Below are 15,210 nucleotides of genomic sequence, written 5' to 3'. Positions count from 1 at the left end.
TCGAACCCCATTTAAGATTGATCCAAAAAGAAAATCATGAAGACATATTATCATCAAACCTGCGAAAACCAAAGATAAAGAGAAAATTTTAAAAGCAGCCAGGGATAAAAGAAAGGTCTCCTATAAAGGAGAATCAATAAGAATAAGTTCAGACTACTGAGCAGAAACCATGCAGGCAAGAAGGCAATCGGATGACATACATAGAGCACTGAAGGAGAAAAACTGCCAGCCAAGGATCATATATCCAGCAAAACTCTCTGTTAAATATGAAGGTGAAATTAAAACATTTACAGATAAACACAAGCTTAGAGAATTTGCAAAACCAAACCAAAGCTACAAGAAATACTAAAGGAAATTGGTCAGAAACCCAATAATATCAGATACCAGCACAACACAAGGTCATAGAATAGAACATCCTGATACCAACTCAAATAGGGAAATCACAAAAACAAATTAAGATTAATTTTAAAAAGAAAAAAACGCTCAAAAGAGGGAATCATTGAAGTCAATATGTAAAAGATCACAATAATCAAAAAGAGGGACTAAATACAGGTGGCATAGAACTGCCATATGGAGAGGGATACAAGGCAATATAGGACAATACAAGTTAGGTTTTTACTTAGAAAAATCGGGGTAAATATTAAGGTAACCACAAAGAGGTATAACAACTCCATAACTCAAAATAAAAACCAAGAAAAACATAACAACTCAGCAAACGTAAAATCAAATACTATGAAAATGAGGAACACACAATTAACAAAGAAAAACATCTCAGCAAAAAAAGTAAGTGGAAAAATGAAATTGTCAACAATACACATAAAAAGGCATCAAGATGACAGCACTAAACACATACTTATCTATAATTATGCTGAATGTAAATGGACTAAACACACCAATAGACAGAGAGTCTCAGACTGGATAAAGAAACACGATCCGTCTATATGCTGCCTACAAGAGACACATCTTAGACTTAGAAACACAAACAAACTAAAACTCAAAGGATGGAAAAAAATATATCAAGCAAACAATAAGCAAAAAAGAGCAGGAGCAGCAATATTAATTTCTGACAAAATAGACCTTAAAGTTAAATCCACCACAAAGGATAAAGAAGGACACTACATAATGATTAAAGGAACAATTGACCAGGAAGATATAACCATATTAAATATTTATGCACCCAATGACAGGGCTGCAAGATACATAAAACAAACTTTAACAGAACCAAAAAGTGAGATAGACACCTCCACAGTTATAGTTGGAGACTTCAAAATACCACTTTCGGAGAAGGACAGGACATCCAGTAAGAAGCTCAATAGAGACATGGAAGACCTAATTGCTACAATCAACCAACTTGACCTCATTGACTTATACAGAACACTCTACCCAACAGCTGCAAAGTATACTTTTTTTTCTAGTGCACATGGAACATTCTCCAGAATAGACCACATATTAGGTCATAAAACAAACCTTTGCAGGATCCAAAACATCAAAATATTACAAAGCATCTTCTCAGACCATAAGGCCATAAGGAAATCAATAACAGAAAAATTAGGGAAAAGAAATCAAATACTTGGAAACTGAACAATACCCTCCTGAAAAAAGACTGGGTTATAGAAGACATTGAGGAGGGTATAAAGAAATTCATAGAATGCAACGAGAATGAAAACACTTCCTATCAAAACCTCTGGGACACAGCAAAAGCAGTGCTCAGAGGCCAATTTATATCGATAAATGCACACATACAAAAAGAAGAAAGAGCCAAAATCAGAGAACTGTCCCTACAACTTCAACAAATAGAAAGTGAGCAGCAAAAGAATCCATCAGGCACCAGAAGAAAACAAATAATAAAAATTAGAGCTGACCTAAATGAATTAGAGAACAGGAAAACAATTGAAAGAATTAACAAAGCCAAAAGCTGGTTCTTTGAAAAAATTGATAAACCATTGGCCAGACTGACTAAAGAAATACAGGAAAGGAAACAAATAACCCGAATAAGAAACGAGATGGGCCACATCACAACAGACCCAAATGAAATTAAAAGAATCATATCAGATTATTAGGAAAAATTGTACTCTAACAAATTTGCAAACCTTGAAGAAATGGATGAATTCCTAGAAAAACACTACCTACCTAAACTAACACAATCAAAAGTAGAACAACTAAATAGACCCATAAGAAAAAAAGAGATTGAAATGGTAAAAGCACAGTCAGTTCCCTAGAGCTGCAATGGAATCCCAAATCATGGTGAGTCATTATTCTAGGTAGTCAGGACATATTGGGACGTCTCAAGCCTGGAAACACCACAATTCAGAGGCACAGACAGTGTGAGGTCTGTGGTGGTTCCTACTTTGCCTCACTTCCAAGTTCCCCTACCACGAAGCTTGCTAGATAAAATACAGGCCACCTAGCCACACTTGAATTGCAGGTCAGCAATGAAGAATCCTTTTAATACACATGTGTCCCAATGCAACTGGGACTGGAGCTCCTCTTTTTAGGCTTGAACTTCGGTTTTTTTTTTTTCTTCACCCTACCACCACTCCTAAACAAAGCTGCCAATCTTTAGGAAGCAGCAGCGCCAGCAGACCAGATTTTGCAGATCAATGGGGCCTGAGAGCAATGGGACTCATTTAGAACTGGTATGAAAGGCTACATAGCCCTGGGCTAGTACTCTCATACAAAGCCCCACAGGAAAACCAGATTGCAAATACCAGTGGGGTAACGAGATTAAAGATCATAAGCCAGCTGTTTTGTTTTCAGGTTTCCTTAGTTTTTATCCAATGACCTTTTTCTGTCCCAGAGTCCCATTGAGGATACCACATATATTTAATTGTTTGTCTCCTTGGGTTTCTCTTGGTTATAACAACTCATGGTATCATTATTATTATTATAATTGTGGTAAATATCTGTCTTCTCCATTGCCATCGAGTTGATTCTGACTCATAGCAACCCTATAGGACAGAGTAGTGCTGTACCATAGAGTTTCTAAGGAGTGCCTGGTGGATTTGGACTGCCAAGCTTTTGGTTAGCAGCCATAGTTCTTAACCACTAAGGGTTTCTGTGGTAAATACGTGTCTAATAAATCACCTGCCTTTTCAACATTCTTCACATGTACAATTCAGTGACATAAATTACATTTATCAAGTTGTTCAATCATTACTATTATTCTTTTCCAAATGTTCCTATCACCCTTAACAGAAGCTCAGTATCCCCTAAGCAGTGAATCCCCATTTTCCCTTTCTCCCACCTGCTCATGGTTACCACTACCACTAATAAACTTTGGTCTCTATACATTTGCCTTTCTTAGATATTACGTATAAGCAGAGTCATATAATATTTTTCCCTTTGTGACTGATTTGTTTCACTCAACATAATGTTTTCAAGCTTTGTTCATGTCATGGCATGTATCAGGACTTCATTTCTCCTAATGGTTGAGTAATATTTCATTGTGTGTATATATAAATATACATATGCCACATTGTGTTTATCTATTTATCTGTTGATGGGCATTTAGCTTGTTTCCACCTTTTGGCTACAGTGAAAAGTGCTGCAGTGAACATTAGTGTGCCAGTATCTGTTTGCATTCTTGATTTTAATTTTTCTGGGAATATTCCTAGGAGTGGGATTGTTGGGTTCTATAAGAGGGGGCCTGAAGTTGTCTAGGGAAGGGAAAATAGGTGAGGGAAAACTTCCCTGAAAAGAGTTATTTAAGCTGAAAACTGTTGGAAGAGCAGAAATTAGCCTAGAGAAGAATGCAAAGGGACTTTCAGACAGAGGGACATCATGGTTAAAGGCCCTGGGGCAAGAAAGAACTTGGGATCTTCAAGGAACTCACAGATGGCCAGTGAGACTGAACACAGCAGGCCAGAGGGTGGTTACTTAAAGATTTGGAGTAGGGGGTGCTTTTATCAGATTTTGTTTTTAAAACAGGGGCTCAGTCTGCTACATGGTGAACAGTGGGGTGGGGAGAAGTGGATATAGGTGACCATTAGAAATATATTACAGCAGTTGAGAAAAGCTTGGGCTCTTCACTGAGTGGGGAGTGAATTGAGTGCAGTCCCATGCCACTCACAGGCAGAGCCAGCATGGCCCCAGTGGTTGATCGGTCTATCTGACTCCCAGTCCAGCACTTGTTTTCATCCATCACCACTAAGTGGGTCTACTCAGAACTCCTGAGGCATTCTGATCACACACACATTGACAAAAGGGTAGACATGGCTGGAAGGACAGTCTGGGGCTAAGAGAATGGGTAAAACTTATGGATACTTCACAAGAGTAAAAGAGGTCTTGAGAGGATGAAATGAGAAGGAGCATGTTAACCCTTTGGTCCCGGGTTTGGAATCCAGAAAGAGTGCAACAAAGACTGAAGAGCTTTCTTTAACTCTAACCTCCCTCTTCCATGACCTGTGTCATGGCTCTGAGCTCCCAAAGAGGAAAGCTGAGCCTCCTATATCTCTCATCACCAACACAGGCACAGTTTCTGACATGCATCTGATTATTAGCAAGTTCTTGCTGAACAAGTAAATAAACTGGATGAAAAGCTTTCTCAAGATAAGAATTTTGGCTTAACAGTGACACAAACAGACACAAGTACACCAATATTCATTGCAGTACAATCACAGTAGCCCAAAGGTAGAAACAGCCTAAATGTTCATCAACATATGAGTGGACAAACAAAATGTGGTACATACACTCAATGGAATACTACTCACCCTTAAGGAGAAATGAAGTCCTGATACATGCTACAACATGGGTGAACCTTGACAACATTATAGTAAGTGAAGTAAGTCAGACACAAAAGGACAAATATCGTATGATCTCACCTACAGGCAAATGTACAGAAGCCAAAGTTTATTACTGGTTACCAGGGGTGAGAGGGAGGAGGAAAGAGGAGTCATTGTTTAGGAAGAATTGAGTTTCTGTTTATAGAGATGGAAATTTGGCAACAGATATTGGTAATGGTTGCACAGCAACATAATTCATGTAATTGCTGTCACTAAATTATGTGAAAAATATTAAATTGGTAAGTTGTGGATTACTTATATTTTATAACAATAAAAAAAAATTGGGTTAAGAATTTCCTGTTTCCTTTACGGCATTTTAAGTTGTCTTGGGAATCCAGGGTAAACTACAACAAATGTTTATGAAAAGCCATCTAGGAACTTCTAGCAAACATGTCTTGTTCCTGCTCCAAGCTGGGACAAACCCAGAAGAAGGGCCTCCCACAGACATATAAATACCAAAATACAGGATTCCAATACCAGGTGGCATTAGGACAGGGCCACCCAAGGCAAGGTGGCTGGTATGGAAGAATCAGAATGACAGTGCAGAGCATCAAACCTGGAGGCCCAGCCACAGACAGAATCTGGTGAATAGATAATGGGGCTGGACACTTAACGAGCTGAGGAAGTATAAATATGAAGGAAGAAGTGGAACAGGGCCAGTGGTTCAGAACTGAGGCCATAAGCCATCAGTCAGGGTCACAGTGGCTTATTTGCCCCATGCAGGGCAGAGCAGGCATGTAGCCTTGCAGAGAGGGTGCAGGGTAGATCTCAGGATGAGATTAGTGCTGGCAAAAGACAAGGAAGGTGCTGTTCCCAGAAGAAGGAGGCCTCTCCCATCACGGGGGTGCAGATTTCATGGCATGGGTGCCCCATGTTCACTCACACTGATCTGCATTAAGAAGCAAGAAGGCATAGAGAGACTTCTTAACATTCTTCGTAGCTCACTTGTGCTGTTTGTATACTTGTGGTCTAGAAAGTTGAAACTCTGCCCAGGAAGAACACAAATATTAATGATAAAAATAGCTTTGAGTTTTTATTCCTTTGTAAATAGGATGGAACTCCTTAAGTGAAATTTCTTCACACATCACTAAGCCTTGGGTTGAAGCAGAGCAAGTACACAAGTGGAGGTGCTACTTACCAGTAGGTTCTGTGAAAACCAAGAAGCAAACCAGTGGACAAGAGGTGTGAGAAGTTTCAGACCAGGGTGATGTAGTCAGGAAGAAGGCCACAGCAACTCATGACTCTCCCAGAAAGTTTTCAAGGATCCCATCCAAAGTCTTTTCATCACAGACTGAGGACTGCAGGTGAGGTGGAGAAGAAGGAGGAGGGAACTCGAGGTGGCTTGGTGCTCAAAAGGCAGCACCATGAGGTGGAAAAGCATAGGCTCAGGGGTCAGACAGGCCAGAGATTAAGTCCCTGTAGAAACAAATGGGGACACGTAACATCACCTTCTCTGTAAAGTGTAGGTGACCAGATAAACCATTTTAACCAAGATGATTTGAATATGAAGTGAGATAAGGTATGTAACGCACCTATCACAGTGTCTAGCCCATTCGTAACGTTCCCTAAGTTTATGCATTTAGTGAACATTTGTTGAGCACTGCTGTGTACCAGGCAGGGCTCTGAGTACTGGGGTTATGATAATGAACAAAACAAAGTACCTGTCCTCATGAAATTTATATTAGAGAGGGGATGCAAAAAATAGATAAATGTATCTATAGCTGGTGATAGGAAACAATAAGTGTTATAATGCTATAAAATGAACTGAATGTGTTTATACCCACCATCCTCCAGTTTGTCCTACTGTGGTAATTTGTGTGTTGTTTTGATGCTGGAAGCTATGCCACCAGTATTTCAAATACCAGCAGGATCATCCAAGAAGAACAGGTTTCAGTGGAGATTCCAGACTAAGATGAAAGGCCTGGAGATCTTCTTCCAAAAATTAGCCAATGAAAGCCCTATAAATCACAGGCTATTGTCCAAGACTTAGACTCACTTACCTTGTCATAAGGAGTGACTGATTGCTGGAGAAGGATGTCATATTTGGTAAAGTGGAGGCTCAGCAAAGATGAGGGAAACCCTCAATCAGATGAGGTGACACGATAGCTGCAACAATGGACTTGAGCATATCAACAATCACAAAGATGGTACAGGACCAGGCAATGTTTCCTTCTGTTATACATGGAGTTGCTATCATTTGGAGCTAACTTATTGGCAACTAACACCAAAAACATAGCATGTTCAGGAAGTGTTAATTGAGAAAATATTTGAATAAGGTGAGGGAGTGAACCATGCAAATATCCAAAGGAAGATTGTTTTAGGCAAAAAGAGCAGCAAGAACAGAGATTCCGAGATAAGATGCACTTGGTGTGTTCTAGGAACAGGTATGATAGTTTCTTTTCCTTTTCCTCGTGTTCCTTCAGGATGACTCAACATGTGACACTTGTGGGACCTTCTGATCTTAAGTCCTAAAGCCATGCGAGTCAACTGCTTTCAAGAGATACATTTCAAATCTGTCACTTTATCTGTGTCTTAGTTATCTAGTACTGCTATAACAGAATATCAAGAGTGGATGACTTTAAAAAACAGAAATTTAGTTCTTCACGGTAAAGTAGGCTCAAAGTCCAAATTCAGGGTGTCAGCTCCAGGGAAAGTCTTTCTCTCTCTGTCGGCCTTCTCATCAGTCTTACCTTGGCTGAGGAGCTTCTCAGGCACAGGGACCCCGGGTCCAAATGATGCACTCTGCTCCTGGTGCTGCTTTCTTGGTGGTATGAGGTCCTCCTGTCTCTCTGCTTGCTTCCATCTTTTACATCTCAGGAGATTGCCTCAAGACACAATCCAATCCTGTAGGTTGAGTCCTGCCTCACAAACACAGCTGCTGCTCATCCTCCCTCATTAACATCAGAGAGGCAGGATTTACAACATAGAAAAATCACACAATAACAGGAATCATGGCCCAGCTCAACTGATACACACATTTTGGGGGGTACATGATTCAATCCATGACAATCTGTAAGTACAGTACAAACGCTGCCCTCCAGAGAGGCACACTTCTGCTGGCTGACAGGGGCATGTGGCCCCACCCCAGACCCCTCAGCTTTCTGGTTACCTCATACCTGCTCTAGGTGCATTGTAACACAGCCAGGGTATAGGTGAGGCACAAGCTTCAAGAGAGAGTGAGATTCTCACAAGATGGAAATGTGAGATGGAATATGGAGAGAGGGTGGGGAGGGGGCAAAGGAACTGACAATCACACCTTGCTCCAACAACTGAAGAGAAAACAACGGCTCTGATGGTGCTCCCCAGAGCAGGTTTCCCCAGCACTGCTTGATGGAAAAGGCGGCAGGAAATGGAAAGGCAGACGGAAAGTGTGGAATATATATATATTTTGCTTTGTTGTCTTTGAAAAACTAAAAAAAGAATCTACCTGTGATTCTAGCCCTGGTTGTGATACATTCTGTTATTTTAGCTTGGGGGCTGGAGTGAACAGATTATCAGTTTGGCCTTGCAGTGAGGCAGCAGCCAAAAAAGATTAGACTTTTTAACTTCCTGAGCACGTGCAAGTATCAGGATTGGTTTCAGAATGCTGCAAGAGAGAAACATACCCAGGAAGGAAAGCAAGGACTGATAGTACGTGCATATGTGCATAGGGGTGGCAGATGGGGTGAGGGGTAGGCAGAGGAAGAAGAGGGAAACGAAGGAAGAACAAGGTACAGTTTAGCATATGAGAAGAAACAGAAGAGGAAGGCTGTCAGGAGGGGCTTTAGGTTACCTCAGAGATATTACTAGAAATTTGGGGCTCAAAGGGGAAGGAATATACATTTGCTCCCTGGCTACCTTCTACCTCATGGAGGATCACGGTCATCATGATAACACAGAGTACTTTTGTGAAAATGTGAAAAAGAAGTCAGTTTCCCAATGGAAACATGACCTCTGCTCTAACCATGTGTCTTGGGCAGAGCGTGTGCTGCATTTCATCCCCACGAGGACCCTTACCCAGGCAGCCTTGTGCAAATCGTGATCTGCATAATCACCATGATTGGTGGTACCGTTCCGTTATAACACCACGATCTACATAATCACCGTGACTGGTGGTACCGTTCAGTTATAACATCACGATCTGCATAATCGCTGTGACTGGTGGTACCGTTCCCGTTATAACATCACGATCTGCATAATCACCGTGACTGGTGGTACTGTTTGTGCTACAACATTGATTCAAGTAAGACAACAGGACTTTAATATGTGATGTTGAGAACAACATGTTTTGTAATGAGAATGAAGGAAGCAGAGAGTGGGGGAAGTGGCACATGAAATTATGCAGCTCTTCAAACTTGGCTCTGAGAATGTCAAATAGTCCAAAGCAGGTACCACATCAGGGGAAGAGAAAATATTTCTAAAATAGAGCCATTAATGCAATAGGAATAATCAAAAACCAGTCCAGGTCCCATGCTCTGTGATAGTTTTCTTGTCACTTTCTCAGACCTATGCAGCCAAAAAATGAATGAATACATGGGTCTTATTCTATCCCAGTGTTTCAGTGATGGTGAGAAGGGAGAGAAATATGGAAACAATGTAATGATTGTCTGTGTATATGCCTGAGGTCTGTGTCTGCATTTACTCATTCAACAATCATTTATTCAGCCTCATCCATGTGCTAAGCGTTCTGCTAAACCCACTAGGTGCTGTCAATGTAAGATCACCGAGATAATTATGATCCCTGCTGTTACAGATTGAATTCTTTCCCCCAAAATATGTACTGTAAATCCTACTCTGTCTGTACTTATAATACCATTTGGGAATAGGGATTTCTTTGTTATGTTCATAAGGCAGTATTAGTGTAGGATATATCTTAAATCAATCTCTCTTGAATCATAAAAGATAAGATTAATCAAGCAGAAAAAAAAAGACAAGGGAAGATAGATGCCACACCACATGAGATCTCCAAAGAACCAAGAAACAGAAGCTGAAAAGAGACAAGAACCTTCCCTCAGAGCCAACACAGAAAGCCTTCTCCTAGAACCAGTGCCCTGAATTCAGACTTCTGGTCTCCCAAACGACGAAAAAATAAATTTCTGTTTGCTAAAGCCACCCACTTGTGATATTTCTGTTATAGCAGCACTGGATGATGAAGACACCCACCATCTGAGGACCGATGTGAGGTTATAAGAAATAATAGAAAGGTAATATACAAAATAATTAAGAGCATGGGCAGGCATGATAATAATGCACAAGAATAATGATATCCTTGCTTCACACGGTTGTTTCACAATCTAATTAGATCATGTGTGTAATTCAACATAATACATAGCACAAAATACACCCACCATGACACTAGTTTCCCTTCTATTACTCTTTCTCTCTCCTCAACTCTGAAATGGGAAGGAACGCCCTGTTACAGATGGAAAGTGTTGTTTCTGTCCTTAGAACAAGAAAAATGATGGGAATCTTTAAAATAATGACTTCTGTGAACCCATTAGGAAGCTGAGATCACATGGCAAACAACTAACCTGAGATCTGGAGGGAAAGAGTAATGTGAAGAGAAACACAGAACCCAGGAAAGATACCACTGGATTCAAGTAAGAAGAAACAGCAAGAAAATGTTAATGAATTACTAAGCCCGAGTGTGTGCCAGTGTGAGAGTGTGAAACTCCTACAGACCACAGACATAGAGGGATATGAACCCTCTCGTGGGCTTTTTGTCCAGGAACTCACCAGGTCCTCCCAAGGAATATTAGAGAGAATCCTGAGAATGCCTTACCCAAGAAGTTGGCTGGGGGATGGGGAGCAATAGCCACTGCTAAAATCTTTCCACATCCATTTCCCCCATCTCCCCAGGAAACAAAAACCTTGATCTGCGGGACGAAGGGCAACAAAATGTTAGCCCGAAGGCACTGGAGAAGCCTACTGCAACTAGGGGAAGAAAATAGGAAAAACAAACAAATGAAATATCTACTCTTGGGAGAAGGGCAGAAATACTTGATGCCAGAACCAGTATTACCTCTAGATGAGAGATAAAAAATGTATGAAATCCCTCAAGACTCAAATTCCCAATGCCTGCCTAGGACAAAGGCTTAATCATAACATCAGAAAGAACTATCCCCTGCAACCCACATCACACTAACAAGCATTGAGTAAAAACAGAACTAGGTGAGCTGCACTAAAGATTCTCTCTCATGTGCAGTACAAAGTAAATACCCAAAGCCAAGCAGGTAGACCCAAAGGCAAGAAGGTAGCAAACGTTGAGAAAACTCTCTGGCGTACTAACCCACACACTGAATACAACATAACACTGTGGAACTTGAAGCCACTGATGTACTGAGGGCAGTCAAAGTAAGAATAAACTTCGAATACAGCTAAACTCTTAACTAGATTAATGCAAGCCTTCTCACTCTGAAACTCTAACAGATAGAAAAATGTGCTCATCTTCCAACCTGAAAATACTTACTTAAGTATACAATTAGGTATATAACTTTCAACAAAAAATTGTGAGACATACCAAAAAACAAAGCAATAATCAAAAGATTCAGATATGCTACAAACTTTGATAGGCTCTTTCTCCAGGAATTACATCAGGCTCTAATAGGAAGGGGAAGATCTGGCTCTATTAGCAAAGGTAGACAGCATGAAAGATAAGATACGTAATTTCAACAAAGAGATGAAAGTTATAAGAATCAAATGGAAATGTTAGCCATCTAAAACTCCAGTAACAGGGATGAAAAATGCTTTCTATAACTATGTTAAGTATGTTAAGGGCTCTTGCGGGAAAGTAGATAACAGCCAAGAACCAATGTGTAATGCAAGCAGAGAAATGAAAACCCAAAGAAAGAATCCAAAGGAAATGCCAGAAACAAGAAACACTGTAACAGAGATGAAGAATGCATTTACAGGCTCAAAAGTTTGTTAAGTAGACTTAGAGAGCTGAGGGAAGAATCAGTGAGACTGAAGGTCAGTCAGGAGAAATCAGGCAAATTGAAACACAAAGAGGAAGACATGACAGAGCATCTAAAATTGGTGGGACAATATCAAATAGTCTAACATGCATGTAATTGGAATCCCAGAAGAATATAAAGAGAATAAGGGAGAAGTAATATTTGAAGAAATAAAAATCAAGAACTTCCAAAGTTGGCAAGATGGCAGAATAAACCGTCACACCCTCACATCCCCCTACAACTATGCCAATAAACAACAAATAAAAATTAATGCAGACAGAAATCTCAGAGCTCTGGACAGCAGTTAAAGTATTGGAGAATCTAGGTGAATACCGAATTAGGAGAGAGAGAGAGCAAGGACAGCGGGAAAGCTGAAATTCACTGACCCGTCCACACCCTACCTGCTGGCTCAGCTCATTGCAAGCATCTTGGGATGGAGACAGACACCACTTGTGAACAAAGAGCACAGGACAGGAGATATACTGAAGAAACAGACAGACTCAGAGATACTGAGTAAACAGCCTCAGAAGAGAGTAACATGGAGGGTACGGCACCTACTTGGTCGAGATAGAACTGAGAGAGGGTGGCATATAGGTGCAACACAGACTTGAAAGTGCAGCCTTTTAAAATGGCCTAGATGAGACTGTGGGAATTCAAGACCAGGGAGCAGGAAAATTCAAAGGTGCACTTGGAGGGGAGAGCACAGGGAAGGTGCAATGGCGCAGGCGAGTGCTATTGTGCCTCACTGAGAAAATAAACAGGAGCACGTTAGGACCTGGATCCATAAGGCAGTCATGGAACCCACCTATCAGCCAGGGCAAGAAACACACATCAAACAGGCAGTAAACTGGGAATCAGCTGACTTCCCACCTCCCCACTCCCACCCCCACCCCCACCCCGCCAACTACCAGTCACTGCAGGACAGCTTGCTTAGTGCAACCTGTGAGGAAAGGCTACGCAATACTACCTGCTGCCTCTGGAAAGCCACACTCCCATCTCTTCCACCAGCAGTCAGTGGGACAATCCCGTGCCAGCACAGCCAGCCACAGAGGGAAAGCCCACCCCCACAGCAGACGTGACAAAACCCTGTCCCAGTATTGCAGTCATCCTGGGAAGGCCACAACACAACATACAGTCCACAAAGAGGAGCTCATATAGTTTCCAGTGACATCAACCACAACCGGGAAATTTGCCACAAAACCACAGGTGATTCTATGAGCCAGCACCCAGAGACTTGAAAATTTCCAGAATGCCTAAAACCTGTGTGATAACAGTAGTATAACTTTATATCATGAAAGGAAATTCTTGAAGACCCACCAGAAGAGGGGAGGAGGTACACATCCCCAAAAACACGTAAGACAGTGCTGGAAGAACAAAAGGGTTAGAGTGCCCTCTAGTGGAATTTAGAGAAAGAAGGTAGAAAGAAGGGGAGAAAACAATGAAAACAGAAGATTGCTGAATGTCGAGAATATTCTGAGTTCCAGATTACCACAGTAAAATACACAAATGTTGAGCATTCAACAACAGCAACAAAAAATTATAAAACATACAAAATCTTAGGAGATGATGACCCAATTCAAAGAAAACCATGAAGGCCAGGTTAATGGAAAAAATACAAGACCTCCAGACAATGTTAAATATGTTTAAAGAAAGCAAAGAACACATAGAAAAAAAATTAATGGAGATTAGGAAACAAAATAAGAAACTCAATAAGGCACTGAAACATTAAAAAAAAACAAAGAAAAATACTTAAATAAGTATTTAATAAAATAACCAAATTGAACAATGGAGGAGAAAGATTCAACGATAGACTGAAGAAGACAGAAGACAGAATACGCAAACTAGAAGATAGAGTAACTGATATTATCAAGTCTTAAAGAAACAAGAGAAAAGAGCAAAGAAAAGTGAACTAAGCTAAATGGAATTGTGGGATTTGATTAAGAAATCCAATTGTAGGATTTTTGGAATTCCAGAAAACAGCAACAAAGAGATAGAAAGAGTTTGCTAAGAAATAATGACAGAGAATTTGCCAGACTTGAGTACTTGAATAAAGAATCTAGTCTGCAAGTCCAGGGAAAAAAGCAAACTCCAACCAGAAGGATTACAGAGTTACACCAAGACACATCATTTAAAAAAAAAAAAAACTTGAAAACCAAAGACAAGGAGAGTTCTGAAGGCAGCAAGAGAAAAGCACAGTATAACCTATCAAGGATCCTGCATAAGAAGAATTAATATGAATTTCTCCGCAGAAACCCTGGAGGCCAGAATACAATGGAGTGACATATATAAAACTATTGAAGGAAAACAATCGTCAACCAAGAATTCTTTACTCAGCAAAGTTGTCATTCAAAAATGTGGTCAAAATAAAGACATTCCCAGATAAACAGAATTTGGGGAAATTTGTTACTAACAGACCTGCTTTGCAAGTATTAAGGGATTTTTTTTTTCACATGGAAAGGAAAGCACACTAGACAGATATTCCAATCTGCACATGGAAAAGAAAAAAAAGATAAAGCGATTTCCAATAAAGGTAATGGCGTGGGCAAATATAAGGGCCAAGTATACAATATTTCCAGGGAGTAAACTTAGTAGTTAAGTTTCACAAGCAATACAAAAATTTTTTTTTTAATTTTTATTGGGCTTTAAGTGAAAGTTTACAAATCAAGTCAGTCTCTCACACAAAAACTTATATACACCTTGCTACATACTCCCAATTGCCCTCCATCTAATGAGACAGCCCGCTCCCTGCCTCCACTCTCTCTTTTCCTGTCCATTTCCTCAGCTTCTAACCCCCTCTATCCTCTCATCTCGCCTCCAGGGAGGAGATGCCAACATAGTCTCAATTGTCCACCTGATCCAAGAAGCTCTCTCCTCACCAGCATCTCTCTCCAACCCATTATCCCGTCCAATCCATGTTTGAAGAGTTGGCTTTGGGAATGGTTGCTGTGCTGGGCCATCAGAAGGTCTGGGGGCCATGACCACTGGGGTCCTTCTAGTCTCATGCTATTAAGTCTGGTATTTTTATGAGAATTTGGGGTCTGCATCCCACTGCTCTCCTGCTCCCTCAGGGGTTCTCTGTTGTGTTCCCTGTCAGGACAGTCATTGGTTGTGGCCGGGCACCATCTAGTTATTCTGGTCTCAGGATGATGTAGTCTCTGGTTTATGTGGCCCTTTCTGTCTCTTGGGCTCCCACTTACCTTGCGTCATTGGTGTTCTTCATTCTCCTTTGATCCAGGTGGGTTGAGACCCACTGATGCATCTTAGATGGCTGCTTGCTAGCGTTTAACACTTCAGACGCCGCTGTCCAAAGTGCGATGCAGGATGTTTACTTAATAGATTTCATTATGCCAATTGACTTAGATGTCCCCTGAAACCATAGTCCCCAGAGCCCCGTCCCTGCTACGCTGGCCTTCGAAGCGTTCAGTTTATTCAGGAAACTTCTTTGCTTTTGGTTTCGTCCAGTTGTGCTGACCTCACCTATGTTGTGTATTGTCTTT

Source organism: Loxodonta africana, chromosome 6, assembly GCF_030014295.1.
Source record: "Loxodonta africana isolate mLoxAfr1 chromosome 6, mLoxAfr1.hap2, whole genome shotgun sequence".
NCBI classification, from domain to species: Eukaryota; Metazoa; Chordata; class Mammalia; order Proboscidea; family Elephantidae; genus Loxodonta; species Loxodonta africana.
Note: the sequence above shows the minus strand (reverse complement) of the source record.